The sequence below is a fragment of the Macaca mulatta genome, chromosome 9 (assembly GCF_049350105.2).
Source record: "Macaca mulatta isolate MMU2019108-1 chromosome 9, T2T-MMU8v2.0, whole genome shotgun sequence".
Taxonomy (NCBI): Eukaryota; Metazoa; Chordata; class Mammalia; order Primates; family Cercopithecidae; genus Macaca; species Macaca mulatta.
Genome location: NC_133414.1, coordinates 96723421 through 96743621, shown reverse-complemented (window position 1 = coordinate 96743621; position 20201 = coordinate 96723421).

Sequence of the window (20201 nt, the reverse complement as noted above, 5' to 3'; positions counted from 1 at the left end):
TCAAAACACAAATGACAGATTACAAAAAAATATTTTTGCAAAATTAAAAAATACAAAGAACATTTAAATCTGGCTCAAGCCTGTAATCCTGGCACTTTGGGAGGCCGAGGCAGGTGGATCACGAGATCAGGAGATCAAGATCATCCTGGCTAACATGGTGAAACCCCGTCTCTACTAAAGATACAAAAAAAATTAGCCAGGTGTAGTGGCATGTGCCTGTAGTCCCAGATACTTGGTAGGCTGAGGCAGGAGAATCACTTGAATCCAGGAGGTGGAGGTTGCAGTGTGCAGAGATGGCATCACTGCACTCCAGCCTGGGAGACTGAGCAAGACTCCATTTCAAAAAAAAAAAAAGGAAGTGTTTTTCTGCACAAAAATATGCATATGGATGTATACAGCAGCTTTTTTTTTCCCCATGATCACTAAAAACTGAAAGCAACCAAGATATATTTCAATAAGTGAATTTTTATAAACACACTGTGGTATATCTGTAACGCCTAAGATTCTTGCCTAGCCACAGCAAAAAAAAATGGTGTGGTGACTGACCACGGCCGGTGATAGAGACATGGACCGAGAGCGAGAAAAAAAACCATAAGCTTTATTAATCTGAGTGAAAGTACAAAGCTTCCACAGCATGGAATGGGTCCGGAACAGGTAGCCACTGTTGGTTTTGGGTGATTGCCTTTTAAACTCTTTAAGGTGGGAGATGTGTGAGGCTGGAAGCTTGTCACAGGAGCAAGGAACAAAGGCATTTTGTGCCTTTGTTTTTAAATTATTTTGTGACAAGTCTTAGATTTTGAGGAAAACTGGATTTGCAACTTAGATTTTATCTACTTTATGACCTTGCAGTGGCATGGCAAAGAAGACAGGATCTTACAGGACTTTACAAAGTATATTGAAATTGGGAGCATAGATAAGGTCCTCTGGTCACAGGAAAATGGGCAGTTAACATTTCTTTTATTTTAGTTTCAGGGGAGGGGGAAGGGAGAGAGGGGGAGAGCACACAAGGAAACTTACAGCAAAATTTTCACTGTTTATAGCTTTCTTGGGGAGGAAAACACATGCACAAATCCCGGTGTTAGGAATATTTTAAGCATATATCTTCAACATTATTCATCAAGGACTAAGTAAGTCCTGATGCAGGAAATGAGTGAGTTTCACAGCTTTCGGGGTCCCTACTTGACCCAGGAAGCCCAGCTGGCACCTCCTCTCAGTCCTGCCTCTAAACAGGACACCCCAACTACTGTTGGAAACTATGCGGCAGTCGTTTCAGCTACTTCCTGCTGATTAGGGGCGAAGAAGGGGCCTGCAGTTTGGTGTTCTCCAGAGGGGAGCTTTCTAGGCTAATCGAGGGACCAGTGGGTTGAACCACAGGTCCTCGGTAGAAGCCGTGAGTTGAGCTCATTTGAGGTTCCATTTGTAAGATCATTTGTAGCTTGATGGCTTCAATCCTGGAGGGAACAAATTTGACAAGGAGGTTAAAAATGCAAGGGCCAAAGGCGTGTAATAGTAGGATGGCTGTCACAGGTCCTAGAAAGGGGAGGAGCCAAGGTATCCATCGGTTAAACATATTCCAGGGTCCTGAGTGTTTAAGCTCATTTTTCCTACTTTTTATCTGTTCTTTTATTTCTTTGACATTTTCAATAATGATTCTCAACTGATTAACGGAATAGCAACATGAACTGGGAGAGTGCAGGGGAATGAAGGAGAAGGCATCTTTGAGGTCAAAACAGTGAACCATTCTGCTTCCTCTGATATTTGAGAGAGCAGTGTATAAGGGTTGGGTACAGCAGGATATAAAGGAATTAGTGCCTCATTGATGATTCTGAGGTCTTGCACTAGTCTCCACTGACCATTTGGTTTTTGTTTTCCTAGGACTGGGGAGTTGCAAGGACTGCTGCATTTTCTTACTAACCCTTGAGTTTTTAAATGTCTAACAATATCCTGTAATCCGTTGTGAGCTTCAGACCTTAAATGATATTGCCTTTGACAAGGAAAAGTGGTGGGGTCTTTTAGCCTGATTTGAACTTGGATGGCCATTCTTTGCCCTTCCGAATTGTCCTTTCAATGCCCAGACTTCAGAGCTGATTCCTTCTTCAAGGAGGGGACAACAAATGGGTAATTTGTTCCCCATATTCATGTAGATAATAGCCCCAGCTTTGACTAATATGTCCCTCCTTAATAAGGGTGTGGGACTTTAGGGCATAACAAGAAAGGCATGTGAAAAGAGCAAAGTCTCCTAATTTCAGCTGAGGAGGCAGGAGAAATACCTGGTTACAGGCTGTCCTAAGATTCCTTGGATAGCAACGGACTTTGAGGACAGTCACCTGGGGCAGGAGATTAAAACTGAGAAGTAAGTGCCAGTATCCAGGAGGAAGTCCACTTCCTGGCCCTCCATGATCAAACTTACCCGTGACTCTGTGAGGGTGATGGCATGAGCTGGTGCTTGCCCTGGGCACCCTCAGTCCTGTTGCTGAATCATCTGGTTGGGTGCTTCTGGCCTAGAGGGCCTTCATCCTCTGGGGCAGTGTGTCTTCCAGTGATTGCCTTGGCATATTGGACGTGGGCAAGGGGACAGTTTATTTCTGCTTGGACAATCTTTCTTAAAGTGTCCTTGCAAAGCACACTGATAACTGATAACAAGCCCTACTAGGCAATTGGCCTGCTCCTCTTTTGGTTCCCTCTGAGCCACCAAGGTCTGCCTGTCTGAGGGCCATCACTAAGGCTGCAGTCTTTTTCTTATCTTGCTTTTCCCTTTCGGCCTGTTCCTCTTGGTCCCTGTTATAGAACACCTAGGTTGACAGGTTTAATAATGCCTCCAAATTTTTTTCTGGGCCTATGACACACTTTTGGAGTTTTCTCCTAATATCGGCTGCTGCTTGGGTGATAAATTTATCCTTTAGAATAAGTTGGCCTTCCAGGGAATCCGGAGTTAGGGAGGTGTGCTTTCTTAGGGCCTCCCTTAGCCTTTCTAGAAAAGCGGAGGAGTTTTCCTCTTTTCCCTGTGTAATTGTGGATAACATTGAGTAGTTTGGAGTCTTTTCCTAGTCTTCCTCAACCCTTCTAAAATGCAAGTTAGGAAATGCCTGTGGCTCCAATCTCCATGATCTGCGTCAGTATCCCAGTGAGGGTTTACAGTGAGGACTGCCTGTTGCCCTGTGGGGAATTTTTCCCTCTCTTCCAGGGCCTTTCAATTATTTACCTGGCTAAGGTACCACAGATCCCCAAATTGCTGGGCTCCTGTTAAAGCTGCTTCCTTTTCAGTAGGACTTAAGGTCTGATCAAGAAGTAACATGATATTTCTCCATGTTAGATCAAATGACTGCCCTAATCTTTGCAGGATATCTATATAGTTATCAGGATCATGAGAGAATTTCCCCAAATCTGCCTTTATTTGTTTTAAATCTGAGAGTGAGAAAGTGGCATGTACGTAAATGGGTCTAAATTCTCTTCCTACTGTTTGTAAGGGACATAGTTTGGGTGCCTGGCTTGCAGAGTTTACATTTTCTTTCCAGTGTGCCTTTAACACTTTGAGGGGGCCAGATGGAAGAGAGTCAGTGGGGGAGGAGAGTGGGACTGAGGGAAGAGGCCCTGAGTATGGAGGCAATTGTGGGCCTCTGTCATTTGGGCAAAGCTTGCAGACTTGACACAGGGCAGTATTGTCACAAAGGACAAAGAAAGCCTGTACATAAGGGACTTCACTCCATTTACCTTCCTGTTTACAGAAAAGATCTAGTTGTAGAAGGATGTTATAATTAATACTTCCCTCAGGAGGCCAAGTTTCTCCATTTTGTAAGGAATACTGTGGCCAGGCAGTGGTACAGAAGAAAATCAGCTGTTGCTTTTTTAAGGTTTCAAGGTTGAATTTGTCCTAGTTCTTCAGGATACATCTTAAGGAAATGTCCAGTTTTGAAGATGTGCCCATCTGGAATTTTAAACACAGGGATGCCCGCACCCCTGATTAGTCCTGGGACTCATCTTCCCTTAGAGCGTCCCCTAAGGGTCAGGTCCAATTGTGCTCAAAGCTACTTTTCCTGAGCTCTCCGTCTACCGGATTTAACCATGCCTATCTGAGGGATGGAAACTTCCCTTTTCCCCTGCTGTGCAGCCATTGACCACTAAACAGGGCACAAGGACTGTTTGATTTACTGTGGTCCTTCTGCCAATGCATCCTACCTGTTCCAGTGTGTCAAGGCCTGGGTCGGAGGCACCACCGATGCTTGCATACTAAGGCCCAATTTATGTGGGCCTGGCCACAAAACTGTCCTTCAAGTAGAAATCTCTGAATTAGCGACAGGAGGCTTAGTGAGCTTAAAGAGGGTGTGGATGTCCTCTAGGTCAGGGCTGAGAGAGCAGCTGCTGTACAGAACAGCCTTCTGTCCCCACTTGCCATCAAAAGAGTAAGCCCCCCATCTTGAAGCGGTACCAGTATCCTGTGTCCCAACTGACTATATTTTCTTCCATCCAATACCAATTATTGAACGGTTGAAACAGCAATACAACAGCTCTAAGACCTGTGCCTGTGCACCACAGATTGTACTTGAGAGGCCCCAAGGAAGGGGAAGGTTTATTTGGGGAGCAATGGAGGAAATGCCCTAAGGCTTCTACTATCCACATGAAAATTACAGACCTGTCTTTAAATTGTCCTGATGTGGGGGACCATACACTATGGTGGGGAACTGGCCCTTCAAAAGAGCCATCAAATGGTGACACCTGCCTAAACCTTGGAGGGCACCATGAACAGGGATCTTCTGGGCACCACCCCAAGAATTTAAGACTTCTAAACAGGGAATCTTGATCCTGCCTAGTTGTAATAACTTTGCTTACGAGGTGAGGAAAGAAGTTTAATAGGACCCAGGAAGCAGGAGTCACAAGATGTGGCTATCTCATGCTCAGTAACCATGCAGGAGGAGCCTCTAGTGGGGCCATGGTCTCAACCAGGATATCTGGGAGAACAAGACTTCTACGGAGCACTCCCAGGTGTACTTCGGGACCACCAAGGAAAGCAAAAGAGTTAGAACTGGTTCCGGACAAACCAACGCTCCTGACCCCACGGGGTCGGGGGTGGTTAGAGAGCCCTTTCCAAGACAGCCTGACACCTGTGTCTTTAGTCAGGTGGCCGTGCTATTCACCTTTAAGTGGCTGACAGGTGCCCTGTATTTAGCCTCGTAATTCTAAGGAAGTACAGGACAGAATAGCAAGCGAAAGAGGTTCAATCGTACTCACTGCCTGATGATCTAGATGCCTTTCCTGGAGTCTCCTGTCTGGCTCACCAAGATGTAACGCCTAAGGTTCTTGCCTAGCCACACCAAAGAATTGGTGTAGAAGCTGACCATGGTGAGTGATAGAGACATGGACCAAGGGCAAGAAAAAGCTGTAAAGCTTTATTGAGCAGAGTGAAAGTACAAAGCTTCCACAGGGTGAAAGGGGTTCCGAATGGGTAGCCAGTGTTGGTTTGGGTGATTGCCTTTTAAACTCACTAAGGCAGGAGATGCGTGAGGTGGGAAGCTTGTTACAGGAGTGAGAAACAAAAAGCAGTAAATTATTTTGTGACATGTCTTAGATTTTGAGAAAACTGGAATTATAACTTAGGTTTTATCTACTTTATGACCTTGCAGGGCATGGCAAAGGAGATAACATCTTACAGGACTTTACAAACTATTTTTACAAGGAATTGGAATTGGAAGTATAGATAAGGTCCGCTGGTCACAGAAAAATGGGCAGTTAACATTCCTTTTACTTTAGTTTTGGGGGAGGGGGAAAGGAGAGAGGGAGAGAAGATACAAGGAAACTTACAGCAAAATTTTCACTGTTACAGCTTTCTTGGGGAGGAAAACACATGCACAACTCCTGGTGTTAGGAATATTTTAAGCATATATCTTCAATATTATTCATCCAGGACCAAAGTAAGTCCTGATGCGGGAAATGAGTGCATTTCACAGCTTTCTGAGCCCCTACTCGGCCCAGGAAGCCCAGCTGGCACCTCCTCTCACATCCTTACCATTGAATATGATTCAACAATAGAAAGAGAAAATAGGCCACAAACAGACATGAATAAATTATATTGAAGTCAATCTGAAGAAGCTACATACTTTACTATTAAACTGTGACATTTTGTAAATGGCAAAACTATAGAAATAGTAAAAAAATTAGTGTTTTTCTAGGAGTTCTAGGAGAGGGATAGTGAGCTGAATAGAATAGGTGAAGCATAGGAGATTTTTTTTCTAGAGTGGTAAAGCTAATCTGTATGATAATGTAATAGTGTATAAACAACCCTATACTTATATAGATGTGCTATGTATATAATTATATGTGCTATGATTGAACAATTAAATACATAAATGGTGAATTGTGAGAGCCAGGTTTCTCATTTTTGGAATGTTAGTTTATAGGTAAGTATTTAGTAGAAGCTAGAATAATTCATGTGATAATATAATTTTTCGAGTTAGGGGCCCACATATAAACTTATGTTTAGTTCAACAGAGATAGTTTCACATAGACATGTTTATCGATATGTATGCATACGTGGGTTAGTAGTCACACATATATTTCCTTGCTCTGTCAGTTGAGAACCCCAGAGGCAATGACATTCCAGTATCAGTGACCACACCAAGTGCCTAAATCTTGGTTTTTAATATTTTCTTAAAAAAAGGAATGAACTTTGGGAGGCCGAGGCGGGCAGATCACAAGGTCAGGAGATCGAGACCACGGTGAAACCCCGTCTCTACTAAAAATACAAAAAATCAGCCGGGCGCGGTTGTGGGCGCCTGTAGTCCCAGCTACTCGGGAGGCTGAGGCAGGAGAATGGCGTGAACCCAGGAGGCGGAGCTTGCAGTGAGCCGAGATCGCGCCACTGCACTCCAGCCTGGGCGACAGAGCGAGACTCCGTCTCAAAAAAAAAAAAAAAAAAAAAAAGGAATGAGGGAATTTGTAGAGAAATGGCTGATTCCAGGATTGAGAAAGAAAAGTTATTTAAGATGACCTTGAAAGAAGAAAGTACTCAAATAAAAAATAAGCTCATAATAATGAGAGTGTGTGAAAGGAACACAGGAGCCAACCAGAAGAGCTATCAATGGCCAAAGCTGAAACAGTTTGAGGAACAAAATATGTAATTGTAGTATTCGATTATAAACAAAAGTATAAAATGAATATCCGTGGGTCCGTACTGATATAAATAATTGAATAAGTAAATAAATGGAAGAGAAGAGGCAAATTTGTGCAGAAGAATTACAAATAACTTAGGTAGACATTATGCTGCATTAGTATTAAGTGTGGGCTGCTTGTAGTGACCTCTTTCCAATGAGTACAGTAAGGAAAAGATATAAAAAAAGAATAGCTATTCAGGGGAGAAACATGACAAACTACCTCAAGCAGGTGATCAAGGTCAACATAAACAGTGATGTCATGTCAGTATTATGTTCCATTTGTATATGATGAAATTGGTAATTTATCTTGGTCATCTTCCTCTCAAAAACCCAGAACCCTAAAGTAATCATAAGAAAAATCAACAGACAAATCTCATGTGAAGAATATTTTATAAAATACCTGACCATGATTCTTCATAGCTATCAATGTAATCAAAAACAGGAAAGGCCTGAAAAACTGTCACAGTCAAGAGAAGACAAAGAACACACGATGGCTAAATGTAATGAGGTATCTGAGATGAGATCCTGAAACAACAACAAAAAATATATTGGGTAAAAAATAAGAAAATGTGAATGAAGTATGGATTTCAGTTAATAATGATGTGTCAATATTGGTTCATTAGCTATAACAGATGTACCACAGTAATGGAAGATGTAATGATAGGGAAAAGTGGGTATGGAGAATGTGAGAACTCGCTGTACTGTCTTTGCAATTTTTTGGTAAATCTAAAATTGCTCTAAAATGAAAAGGTTTTATATTCATATAAAAAATGAGCTAGGACCCAAAGAATAAGAAGAACACAGACGATTCTAAGTACACTTTTTCAGGCAGAGAAAATAATAAGAATAAAGTATCTAGGATAAGCGTAGTTTAGCAAATTCATATAATAGAAATAAAATTAATTTGGGAAGATGGAAGTAACATAAGTATCTCCAGGTATATAGATGATTATGAAGAACTTGTCATATTTAACCAAACCGCTGCAACCTTGCATGGTGTGACCATTTCTTAACATTCATTATGGGGTCTTTTGTCATAACGGACAAAACTCCAGATTCTTGATTTTATATTTTAAGTTAATAGCATCCAAAAGTTTGATGACTCAATAAGCTGTATCTGTTATACCAGAATGAACAGACGGTATAATGCTTCAAAAACATGATTGTTCACTTAGACAGCAATCCCTGATGGCACAATTCATACTTCAATAATTTGGCAAGTTAATTGAGGAACAACTCAGAATTAACTATTTAGAAAATTAAATTAGCATCCAAATTGACACAGCAAAGTAAATCCTAAAATAAATGAAACGCAGTGCCTGAGAGAATCATAAAAGATGCTGACAAACGGGATTATGTAACAGCTTTGCAGTTTCCTGTTATTTGGCAAGGACAACCTAGAGGGCCATTTTTATGTCTGGGTCTAATAGTAGAAATGTAATATTACATGGATCAAGAAGTAGGAAACAGCATAAATGTTTGATTCAACTCATTGTAAATAAATCTCTTTATTTCCTAAGGAACAGTAAAATTTTTACATAATTTTAAACAAGTATAGCCTGGTGTCATTGGGTAATGTGTCACAAATATAAATTAATATTATTCTCAACAACTTTTAGTCTAATTTCATGTGTTTTCTAGAATTGACATAACACGACTTGAACTCCTGATTTAACACATCTTATGGTCTTGCTTATAGTTGTTCACAAGTTAATTTATTTGAAAACGTGCTAAATAAAAATTCCGAAAAGGCAGAAGATGTGATTTGTAGAATCTGAGAATAATACGACATGCTTACAAGCCAACAGATATTCTTCTGCTCTGGTACATAAGTTTTATTAGGTTACTGGAGTAAAATACATTTTTTCTTTGTAATTTTATGCATTTAGTGAGATTACATAATTTGTTCATTTCTATTTTTTGCTTAATATTTTAAGTATTTCACTTTTTATATATAGGTTCATATTGACATAAGAAGTAATAGTGGAATTCCAATTCTTTTTCCTACATTATCGTTCAGGTGCCTCATCACCATGAATTACTGGGCAATTCATATGTTCAAATAACCATGTAATGCTCCCTTTATTATGTAATCAGTGCCCCTCTCCCATGTCTTTTCATCTGTTCAAGCACCACTTAGTTAAAGCCTTTCAACTTCAGTTCCTTTGTTGTAATAATCCAATGAAGTGGTAGCTATTTTTATAATTTTCTTACAGATGAAACAAATTAGGTATGAAAATAATAATTAATATATCCAAATTCATACACTTACAAAGTGATGATAAAATAATTATTAATATCTCTTGAATATTAGTTATTAGATACATTAGAACATTTTTAGATATTGGAGTTTCTCTCTAATTTTTAGATATCTCAGTTTCTCTAGTTTAAATTTCTAGTTTATTTTGTTTATTTATATGACAACCACTTACCTGTCACCAGAAACTATTCTAAGCAACTTACAAATATTAACTTACAGCAATCTTATGAAATCTACACTAATTTTATTTCTAGTTACTATGAGGACACTGAGGCATAGGGAGGTAAAACAGCTTTCCGAAGGTCATGCATTCAAACTCAGGGAGGGGGACTATAGCCTGTGCTTTTAACTGTTATGTTCTGTTGCCTCTGATCCTCTGATTTGTCCAAATAATCAAGGTAATTTATATATCTGAAGATGATGAAATAAGAGATGTCTCACTTATAATGCAGAGTAGTTATACTCTTCATAAATATCATGCAAGGCCAGGAGTGGTGGCTCACATACTTGTAATCCCAGCACCCTGGGAGGCCAAAGCAGGATGACTACTTGAGCCCAGGAGTTTGAGACCAGTCTGTGCAGCATAGTGAGGCCACATCTCTACAAAAAATTTTAAAAATTAGCTTGGTGTGATGGCATGTGCTTGAAGTCCCAGATACTCCAGTGGCTAAGGTGGGAGGATCACTTGAGCCTGGAAGGTGGAGGCGTGAGCCATTATCATGCCACTGTACTCCAGCCTGGTCAACAGAACAAGGCCTTTGCTATGAAAATAAAAAAATATGCATGATAACTAAAGACATTGGTATAATTGCTAAAAATGATATACCTATATGTCAGCAATAATTAATTATTAAAATGCAATGAAAAAGTACTCTAATAGGGGAATTTAAAACATCATAAGAGAGAAAAAGTAAAAGAAACGATCTAGAAAGAGATAAAACATATGTAAAGCATGGATGCATGCTTTTTTCACTCAAAGATAATTATATGCGAAATTAAAATCTATCTTTCCTCTCTTTTTTTCTCCAAACATGAATTAGATCTTGTATGGCTTGGAATGGAAAGATGTTCTGTAAGAAAAAAGAAAAACATTTTAGATAGCATAGTCTCCTGCGGGGGGATTCTCTCTAGATTAAAGTGATTTTCCCACTACTAGTTTAGATACAGAAATCTGTTTTTCTTTGAAGGGGTGCATGCAGCTGTCTCCTGAAAGTCATAAACTATCCAGAGGATCTTTTGATTTTCCATATTGAGACGTTTGGTTCAACATAGACCAACCCTCTTCGATATAATAAGGAGACACAGGGGTTAATGCTCATGTATCTCATGTGTTTCTTTTTATTTATTTATTTAAAGAAGGAGTTTTGTTCTTGTTGCCCAGGCTGGAGTGCAATGACATGATCTCAGCTCACTGCAACCTCCACCTCCTGGATTCAAGTGATTCTCTTGCCTCAGCCCCCTGAGTAGCTGGGATTACAGGTGCCTGCTACCACGCCCTGCTAATTTTTTGTATTTTTAATAGAGATGCGGTTTCACCACTCTGGCCGGGCTGGTCTTGAACTGCGGACCTCAGGTGGTCCACCCACCCCAACCTCCCAAAGTGCTGGGATTACAGGCGTGAACCACCACACCCAGCCCCACATGCGTTTCTTTAAAGCTAAGGCTTCTTCAAGAATGGAAGGTCTGGAATGACAATGACTAAGACTAAATACTTAAAATAGTACTTTTACATATAATGTCTGTATATGTAAATACATATTTACAGGGGGAGATTGTTAGCCAATCAGCCAGTCAGATTCCTCTTCTTCCCGAGTATGAAATTGGACTATGTTTTCCAGTGTCTCTTATGTAAGCTGTGGCCACTTGCCTGGGTGATATATACCCTTAAGAACCTCTGTTTTGTCTTATCTAGCATGGGGACAAATCTCAGAGCTATGTTAGGAGCTATGAATTGAGGATAATGGAATCACATGGTAAAATGACCCTGGGTCCCTAATACACACATGGAGGAGAACTGCTCACCATTTTTGGATGCCTATTTAGAATTTAGGGAGTCAGAATGAAACTTTTTTATGTTAAATTACTGACTCCTCAGAGTCTGTCTGTTGGAGCAGCCAGAGTTACTTTCAGGGGTAGATTCTCTCATGTCTAATTGCATATTATACTATGTTATGAATCAAGAAACTTAAGCTCAGGCATTAATGAGTTGCTCATCAATGTGCTGTGTGGAAAATCTGAGATTTATAGCTAGATTTTCTGAATCCAAATTTTTGGTGTTTTTTCTGTGCCAAATTGTCAAAAGTTAGTTTCAAATATGTTTAAAAGCTCAGGTCCTAAGGCCAGAGAAGCAGTATTTGAAGAATGATTCTAACCATTACTAAGAGTATGAGCTTTCAGTTATTAAACTTTTCAAGCCTCCATTTCTCTATTTGGGGATAATAATAGTTTTCAGCATATGTTGTGAGAATTAAGAAAGATAATTCAAGTAAAAGCTTACTGGAATGATTTAACATAATGCCAATAAATAGTGAAATAATAGCAGTCCCTTTGGGACTTGATGATGAGTTTTCTAATGTTGAAAAATTTGGGAATTTACCCTCGCTTCCTCTCCCTGTGAATACATTCTCTTTTCTTCTGTTTTTAGTCCTAGATTTTTGTATAAATCATTAGTTTTCAAACTTGGTACTACCAAAAGTTTTCTAACATTAGTACTAGCTCTTTGTATAAATCATTGGTTTCCAAACTTGGCACAAAATTATCTATTGAGCTTTTATTTTCTAAGAACCAGACACATTACACTCAAAACTAATATCAAATTATAAATAATGTACATAAACTTACTGCTTAAAAATAAAAATTTTCCTTTTGTTTCTGATTATAAGAATTTGCTATCATAATGCTAATGATAGAAGTATATCATGATATATATACAATGTGTATGTTTTTATTTTAATTTGAATTTTTATTTTACTTTAAATGTATATGAATATAAATTTAAAAATTCACAAATTTTAACAGTCCAGTTTTTTCTTATTAAAGCAATTCCAGCAAAATTTTAAGTTTTTTCTCAGATCAATTCATTATTTATAAGACATTTTACAAATAAAAAATGTGTATGTATATATAATAATTACATGTATGGATATATAATTGCATATTATAATGATTAATTAAATGTCATTTATAGAATATTAAAATGTATAATTACATATATTTTGTAGATATTGTGCATATTTAAAGTAAGATAAAATATTAAAAATAAATACTAAAAATAAATAAAATAAATATTAAAAATAAATGTTTGGTAGGAAGTCTTGTAATAGTAAGGAGAGAATGTGGAAAAAATTAAAAAGTTAAAAAGAACTGTATATTTTATGCTTAAATTGCTTAAATTAAGGAAGGGCTGCAAACTGCAGACTTAAAATTTTGAACTGATGTTTTCATCAAGGTTATTGAAGTTCTACCTGCTGTTGATGACTAAGTGTTAACACAACCACATCAAAATAAAATACAGTAAAGAAAGAGAGAGTAAGGGTGAGAAATCTGGGGATGAGTTTGAGAAAAGTGACAAAGCATACCCAGAGTGTGGTGTTTGTGAGCTTTCACCATGGCATACCATGACCAAGGCCAGAAAGTACAGAAGGTGATGCCACAGCCCAAACCTCACTTCGGATACTTGCAAAATAGTGCCTGGGGTGGCTCTATAAGCAAATAAATATGCAAATAATGAGCTATATCATTGGTTTCAATGAACATATGAACCTTGCATTACATGATGTGAAAGAGATTATTTTAAAGCAGTCAAGAAAACTACTAGCTTACATTATGCTAAAATGAGATATTGCTCTGGTATAAAGTGTCTCCAACTGTTAGAGAAATGATCAATGAAGGGAGAAATTCTTGAGGAGGCAATGCAGTTTTTATTTGCTTGTTTGTTTAAGGCGTCCTTTGTTGCAAATAGAGTTCATTCTAAAACATTTGTTCCTATTGTTTTGATTAAATTTAGATCATCAGGTCACAATAAATGCTGTTATTTTATTTTATTATTTGTTTTAAGTATAGTCATAAGACTGGTCTTGGGGTTGGAAATTAAAGTGAGAATGCTGATCCGGTATGCTGGAGTATTCTTACGTTCCCCAGATCTGCAAAATATTACTTACTGGGCCATGTGTGTAAATGTGTAAGATATTTGGTATATACTCATTGCTTCCCTTGTCTTACCTGAGTGGGAAGGCACCTCAGGGAGAGGAGATAGTAGAACTCATTTTTCCTGTGTGTTAAATTTGTGAATTACCGTGTAACTTGCTGATCCTTAAAAAGATTAACCCAATCAAAAGGCTTAACATGGATGAAAGTAAAATCAATAAACAAACCTCAGCCTTGACCGGTTCTCACTCTATGTACTATAAAGGAATGACTGCTAACAATTTGAAACATGTATCAATTTTTTTCTATGCCTTTTAGTACACACATCCTTTGTGTATAAATGTATGTGTATGCATAGTAACACATATATACATATTTCATAACTATTATTACATCATATATAGTTATGCAACTTACATTATTTATTTTATGATATATTTTAAAGATATTTCTGTCTGTAAATATAAGTCTATGCCATTCTATTTTTGCTTCTGATATAGAAGTTCGTATCATGTAACTAGTCCCTTTTTAATGGGAATCTAAGTTATTTCTATATTTTTACTATTTCAAACAATGCTATAAAGAGTAGTTTGTGGGCTTGGTGTGGTGGCTCATGCCTGTAATCCCAGCACTTTGGGAGGTCAAGTGGGGCAGATAACTTGAGGCCAGGAGTATGCGACCAGCCTGACCAACATGGCAAAACCCAGTCTCTCCTGAAAAAAAACAGAAATTAGCCCAGCTATGATGGCACATGCCTGTAATCCCAGATACTAAGGAGGCTGCAACATGAGAATAGCTTCTGCTCAGGAGGCAGATGTTGAAATAAGGGGAGATCCTGCTGTTGCACTCCAGCCTGGGTGATAGAGGAAAACTGCCTCAAAAAAACAAAAAAAGTTTTTCTTTGGCAAATATGTGAGTATTCCTGTAGTATAAAATCCTATGATTGTTAGATTATAGATCACACATGCATTTCACATTTTGAAAAATAGAATAAATTGGCTTCCAAAGAGTAGTATTTATTTACATGTTATCAGTACTAGATTTTAAAAAAAGTATTTTAAATGTGTACAAATCTAATTGCAAAAAAGTGAAATAACATGTTGTTAATTTGAAGAAGCATCTATTAGAAATTACTCCTTTGTGTTTAATATTTTCAAATAATTTTGCTAGTGTTTTTTTTTTACTTTTGAGTTTTTAATTTAATTTTATTTTTTATAAATATCTGGACTATATAACAGTTGCTCCATTTTACATTCCCACCAGCAATGTATGTGGGTTTTAATTTTTCCCCAACCTTACTAACACTTGTATTATCCTTTTCCCCCCATTGTAGCCGTCCTACTAGTTGTAAAGTGGTATTTTGTGGGTTTGATTTGCATTTTTCTAATGACTAATGATGTTGGGCATCTTTTTATGTGCTTATTTTCCATTTGCATATCTTATTTGGAGAGATTTCTATTTAAATCAGTTACTCGATTTTTAATTGGGTTACTTCTTACTTTTTAGTTTTAAATATTTTTATATATCTGGATATATGTCCCTTATTAGATATATGATTTACAAATATTTTTGGAAAGAGTTGTGAAGAACTGGTGTTGTTTCTCCTTCAAACATTTTAAAGAATTTGCCAGTGAAGACAGCACTTTGCAGGCTTTTCTTTGTAGGAAGATGTTTTAAGCTTTTCCTGTTCACCTTGTTGGTGAATAGGACTAGACTCCTGTTCTAGTGTCTTGGAGGTAGCTGAACTCATGAGACCTAACACTGGGAAGATGAGATCTACAGCAGTTTAGTAGTCAGGTAGACCAACATCCTGAGGGAAAAGGACATCTCACCTCATGCAGGACCACAGGGAGATTACATTCAGGAATAGTGTAAGCAACCAGCAGCTGTAGTATCAATAGGGTGAGGTGCTCCCTGGCTTCCAAGAAAGGATGGGATTGGCTTGCTTGAACAATTCCACAGGCCAGAAGGGAACCAAAACTCAGCCCTCAGGAATAAGCAGGAAATGTGCCTGCCTCTTTGATAGTGAAAGTTGTTGGACTGGAGACTTTATCTCCAGGAGTAGAGTGAGGACGGAAATCGCACTCATATCATTGAAGGGTCTCCAGATTTTACCAAATATCAAGGAAGCACATAGTATTGAGCCTTAATTTTAAACCTTACACTGCAGAAGTTTTGGTTACTAATTCATTTCCCTTAATGTGTGATAGGTCTGTTCAGAAATTCCATTTGTTCTTGCATCCTTTTGGGTGATTTGGGCTTTTCTAGGATATTGTCTGTTTCATCTATTTATCAAATTTGTTGTCAATTTTTTTCATAGTATTCTCATCATTATTTTTATTTCTGTAAGTTTTACAGTAATAACCCCTCATTCATTTCTGATTTTTGTAATTCAATCCTTCTCTCTCTCTTTTGCCCCTTTTTTATGGGCTGTGTAGCTAAAGGTGTGTCATTTCGTTGATTGTTTCAGAGAACTACCTTTCGGTTTCATTGTGTCCCTCTATTATTTTAATATTCTGTATTTTACTTATTTCTGCTTTTATATTTCTTTATTTGCTTTACTTTTTTTGCATTTACTTAGCAAACATGTTTCCAGTTTCTTAAAGTGGAAGTTGTTTTTTTTGTTTTTTTTTTTTGAGATCTTTCTTCTTTCTTTTTTTTTTTTTTTTTGAGACGGAGTCTCGCTGTGTCTCCCAGGCTGGAGTGCAGTGGCGTGATCTCGGCTCACTGCAAGCTCCGCCTCCCGGGTTCACGCCATTCTCCCGCCTCAGCCTCCCAAGTAGCTGAAACTACAGGCGCCCGCCACCACGCCCGGCTAGTTTTTTGTATTTTTAGTAGAGACGGGGTTTCACCATGTTAGCCAGGATAGTCTCGATCTCCTGACCTCGTGATCCACCCGCCTCGGCCTCCCAAAGTGCTGGGATTACAGGCTTAAGCCACCGCGCCCGGCCTCTTCTTTCTTAATATAGACTTTCACAAAAATAAGTTTCCTGTTAGTACAGCTTTTTAAAAATATTGTACAAGTTTAATATGTTGTATTTTTTCTAAAGTATATTCTAACTTCTTTAATAATTGATTCTGTGACCCATTAGTTATTTAGAATTGTATTGTTTAATTTTCATGTTGACAGTCTTTTTCTATGAGTACGGTGAATATGTCATTGCACTGTCTTCTGGCCTTCATGGTTTCTAACAACTTAAATTCCAAAAGAGTTTCTCTCCCCAAATACATTTTTAAATGTTTGTAATCATCTGGATTTGAAGAGGGTTATTTACTGGAGCACGGGCTAGTGACCAGCTTGAAAAGCATTTCATTTGGTTACACAGTGGTGCAAGTTGATGTTTTAAGCTGCCTTGGATGAGCTGCTCTGGATGAGCTTCTAATTGGTTGTCAGGACTGTGATCCCTAAATCACCAAATCTTTATTTGTGCCAGAAGATGAATATGCTATTTTATGTAGTTCCCAAGTGTATTCAAAATGCTATTTTATTTAGTTCTAAAGTCTTTATTCCCTGGCTCCTAATATGAATAAATGAATAAATCAATACATCTAAGATAAGCAAATATGTATCATTCTGCATTTTGTACTGACTTAGCTTTGTTAATTGTGAATTATTAAATGAAAATGAGAAATGTTTTAAAAGTACAATAACTTTAATATTAAAATCGGGGTTCTTTTTTCTTTTTTTATGTAAGCTACATCTAGAGAATAAAATTAGGTTTAATTCTCATGTTTATTATTACATTTTTACTTTAAAAATGGTAAAAATTCAAATCACTTTGTGAAATAACCATGTTAGAATCATATCACTACAGAGTTGTTAAAGCTACAAAACCCTTAGGAGCATGTGATAAGAAAGGAGTGTCATCAGGTAATGAATTATTTCTTTACAAAATATACTACAATGTCTTCAGAAAGGAAGGCTTCAATATAGGTCTTCAATTCAAGGAGAGGTTTTTTTTTTAAAAGACTGGTTTTTAAGTCTTTCTTAGAACATTTGTTTATTATGCAACTCTAGAAAATGTTTATTTCTGGGGAATGAATGAAATGGTCTATATTTTATTCATAACTAGGTCAGTACAGCAATCTCTAGGATATTTGGAAAATTTGATATGGTAACAGTAATAATCCATAGCATTTTAGTCATCCAATGAACAGAATCTTGCCGTATCCTGATTGAACAGTGATATATAATAAAACTTTTTTAACATTTGAATTTTACAATAATGTCACCTGAACGCTAGATTATTAAATTAAACTGGAGCCTGTTTTTCTCTTCTTGTAAATGAGGTCACTTCTTTGGAAGCGACATTTATGTTTTATAGCCTCTTACTAACTGTGTGACCTTGGACAACTTGTAGAACACAGAATCTCTGGAATAAAAGGGATTTTAAAGGTTATTCACAGAATGCATAAATCCTCTTTCTTGAGAACACCTACCGAGTAGTCATTTTGTTTCTGCTTAAATATTTTCAATAACAGGGAACTTACTATGACCAAATGAACTCAAACTGTTTTCAGACTACTCTAAGTAGTAAGAATTCTCTTTGTTCATTTTGTTCCTGTTATTCAGTTTCCTTAACATTGGAAAAGGTGATAACAACAGCTGCCTATTTAAGGATAAAATATATATTGTATGCAAAAAATAAAATCTACACCGTGAAGCTGGGATACAACTGTGAAATACTGTAATTGCATCCAGTGTAATAAACAACATTGTTATTCAAAAATATTTGCCTCTGTTCTCTGGGAAACAATTACACTTCATCACCCATGTATATTAGTCTTGGCCATCTGACTTGCTTTGGCCTATGGAATAGGAATTGAAGTGAGAGCTGTCACTTGGGGGAAGAATCTTTAAGAGCTAGCACATGATCCTATGTTCCATTTTCCCGCTGTCCTGATGACCAGCGATGCTTCAGATAGAATGCTTCCACATGCTGGATCCAGGGATGAAGACAATATGGAGTCCAGCTCTAGTTGGTTCCAAATGCAGCTGTCACATAATTCTCTGAAATTTTGAGGGTTGTAACAAAAAAAAAAATTATTCTTTGTAGATAATTTTTTTTGCAGACTTCTCATCACTGTGAGGAGATCCTCTTTTCCTTAGTCCATATGTGAACTTGATCTTCTGCACTGAAGAAGGCAAGAAAGTTCACTTTTTGGGACTGACCACATAATATTTCAATAACTATATTATAGGGTCAAGTGGCTGTTTATTGGATGAATTGAGTAATTTTTCTCTAAATAGTGATACTTTATTATATTATTTTGATAAAAATTCATTTGGAGTTGTTATACTTTTTCTGTACCTGAAGAGGTACAAATAAGGCTAACCTTCAGGTCTGTGTTGAAAACATGGCAATATGTGGTTCCACAATAAGGGAGCACAACTCAGCACGGTGAGGTTAAATAACTTCCTTAGAATAAATTAGAGACACTCGGAACTGGAGATTCTACTAAAGTGACAAGACTGTTTAGAATTCACTACAGTTCTTCAAGGGCAAATATGAGATGGCTGAAAACAACATGGCTCAACTGTCCTCAGATGAATTAACAGATGAATTAACCATCCTCAGCATTCATCAGACGACTTAACAGCATCTGAGGAACTCTTGAGGCTAATGTGATTGGACCTCCTGCCTATTAACATACTCCAATAATAGTGTAAACAAAGTATTTTTTGCACCATTTTGGCTTGAAGGAAGTTCAATACTAGAGAATGGTGCCAAAATCCCAAAGACATGGATCCCATAAAGACAACTTAATTGATGAAACAACTGAGAGTACATGTAAAGATGTGGCATGGGAGCCCATTTTCCTCAGGAACCCCACAGAAGATCTAGGTTTGATGTAAATTGATTTCAAACCATAGGAGTAAGAGGTGGGACTAGTAAGAATGAGATTAACTGAAACTCTGTGAGCAAAGGTAGCTGTGTGCTTTAACTACCTTACATAGTCTCCTTTTCCTCCTTTCTTCATGCAGTCTGGCCCTTGCATTAAAAGCAACATAACAAAAACAAACACAAACAAAATAAAAAGAACAAGAGTCCTTCTCACTAAAGAAATTTAAATAACCTCTTTGGAAGAACTAGGAATATTAGCTTGGGTGTTGCCACCTTAGAGTAAATAGCTCCTCGGTTGGTGCCTGGAGTGGTAGGAGCCTGCTGGCTTGTCAGCTGTCTTCCTGATCCTGGATCTAAGGTAAGCCTCCCTGTGCAGGAGAGTCCTCCCATGTGTTCTTGGACATTCCCTCCAGCTTTTCCATTCAGAGAAGAGGTATACAAAGGAAACAAAACCACTTATACCACAGCAAGTGAAACACAAATCAGATACCTAGAATAATCTTTTTGTAAAATTTCCTTTATAACATGAAAACAGTGTGAGATCTTCAGGCATACAAGAAAAATTAAAGTTAAAATAAAACAGAATAACTTACCTTAGAGGACATATAAGACTGGCAAAACTAGAAAGAAATACATCCTAATTCCTACCCTCAGTTATTTGAGAAGATATTGCATTCATAAAAAGCATAATATGCTAAGAAAAAGTCATATATAGGATTTCTTGAAAATTAAAAATATAATTGCTAATGTTTAAATATGTTTTATATGAGTTTACATTTGAAGTTTAAGAAACTTTTCTGAACA